Source organism: Myotis brandtii, unplaced genomic scaffold, assembly GCF_000412655.1.
Source record: "Myotis brandtii unplaced genomic scaffold, ASM41265v1 scaffold329, whole genome shotgun sequence".
Lineage (NCBI taxonomy): Eukaryota > Metazoa > Chordata > Mammalia > Chiroptera > Vespertilionidae > Myotis > Myotis brandtii.
In genome coordinates this window covers 37,587-39,714 of record NW_005362676.1, presented here as the reverse complement: position 1 = coordinate 39,714, position 2,128 = coordinate 37,587, and the positions used below count along the sequence as shown (strand labels likewise).

At 52.7% G+C, this 2,128-nt stretch overlaps 1 protein-coding gene across 2 annotated transcripts in view; it reads left to right on the top strand.

Moving 5' to 3' along the window:
* Positions 1-2,128, top strand: part of LOC102263324 — a 22,826-nt gene that overhangs the window by 3,767 nt on the left and 16,931 nt on the right. The window lies entirely within an intron of this gene.

The following is a 2,128-nucleotide window of genomic DNA, read 5'->3' as shown; positions in this document are numbered from 1 at the left end:
TAACTGAGGTCTAGCAATCCCAGGGACTGGAGTGCTGGAGTGCTGCCCCTTGGCACACTCATGCAGCCACCTCCCAACCTCCCAGGGGATCAGAGGCCCACCTCATGGTGTCACACTTGCACCCAGTCACTCCTAAGGGATAGAGGGACTTGATAGACAGGTGCACAGCTTACCTGGGGAGAGGTTGGCCTGGATGTTGTTACCTGGGTCCATTTCTCAAATGTGCATGGGATTTCTGTGCACTTCCCAGGTGCAGTGCAAGGCTCCCTATCAGCCATGAGGAGACCACCTTCCTTTCCTTTGATGATGGGTGACGTGCGAGAGTCCTAGAAGCCGTGTGTCCTGGGTGTGCACCCTGCCTGTGGATCCCGCAGGAAGGTAAGCGTTCCTCTTTCCCACAATCTGTCATTTGCTTGGGGAGTTTGTCGATGTGCTAGAGGCAGCCTGTCCACGTGTCCACAGTGGCCTGTGGGGTTGAGCTTCAAGAGTGGATGGACTGTCCCTCTTGCTTTCGGACCCTGAGGTCATTGGCTCACGAGGTGAGCTGCCTCAACTGCCTCACCTAGACATCTGGCTTCGCAGAACGTGCTGGGATCGATGATGATTCCCCACAAAAAAACCAAACCAACATTCCTTGGGCTGAACAAAATGAGTGAGAACTACAACCGTCGTCGTTCTCATCGGTAACTGAGGTCCAGCACGTTCAGTGTCCCAAGACAGGAGGAGTGAGGGACAGCTTCCCCTTGTCACACTCATGCAGGCACCACCTAGATTGTTGGCACAGTTGCCTATCTGCCCACCTCATGGTGCCTTATACACCTGCAGTCACTGGTCAGGGATAGAGGTACCTGATAGACAGGTCTTACCTGGGGAGAATGTAGGTCTGGATATGGTTACCTGGGTCTATTTCTCAACTGTGCATGTGGTTTTTGTACACTTCCCAGGTGGAGTGGCCGTGTAGACTCACCATCAGCAATGAAGACACGACCTTCCTTTCCTTTGTTGATGGGTGGCGTGTGGAAGTCCTGGAAGCCTAGTGTCCCTGGGTGTGCACCCTGCTGGTGGATCCCTGACGAAGGTAAGCATTTTCCTGCTCCAAGTGGAGAAATTAATTTTCTGATTTGGGGAGTTGCTAGAGTCACAGGTTTGGGTGTTGGAATGGCACACGGGGTTTCCCTCCAATAGTGGACTGAGTATTCCTCCTGCTCAGTGTTGGGATCTGCATGCCTCACCCAATGAGCTGTAATACCGGCCTTGCTCACATTTTACACGTGCTCAGATCGATGATGACCCCAAAAATGCATTCCTTGGAGCTGAACAAAATGAGGGAGAACTCATACCGTCGTTGTTCTCATCAAAAACTGAGGTCCAGCATATTCAATGCCCCAGGGACAGGAGGAGTGAGGGACAGCTTCCCCTTGTCACACTTTAGGTTCTAGAGTGTCGGCACAGCTGCCTACCTGCCCAACCTCATGGTATATCACATGCGTCTGGAGTCACAGGTCAGGGATAGAGATACTTGATAGACAGGTCTTACCTGGGGAGAATGTTGACATGGATATTGTCACCTGGGTCCATTTCTCAACTGTGCATGTGATTTCTCTACACTTCCCAGGTGGAGTGGCCGTGTAGACTCTGTATCAGCCATGAAGAGAACACCATGCTTTCCTTTGATGACGGGCGGCATGTGAGAGTCCTGGAAGCCATGTATCCTGGGTGTGCACCCTGCCTGTGGATCCCGCAGGAAGGTAAGCGTTCCTCTATCCCACAATCTGTCATTTGCTTGGGGAGTTTGTCCCTGTGCTAGAGGCAGCCTGTCCACGTGTCCACAGTGGCCTGTGGGGTTGAGCTTCAAGAGTGGATGGACTGTCCCTCTTGCTTTCGGACCCTGAGGTCATTGGCTCACGAGGTGAGCTGCCTCAACTGCCTCACCTAGACATCTGGCTTCGCAGAACGTGCTGGGATCGATGATGATTCCCCACAAAAAAACCAAACCAACATTCCTTGGGCTGAACAAAATGAGTGAGAACTACAACCGTCGTCGTTCTCATCGGTAACTGAGGTCCAGCACGTTCAGAGCCCCAGGGACAGGAGGAGTGAGGGACAGCTTCCCCTTGTCACACTCATG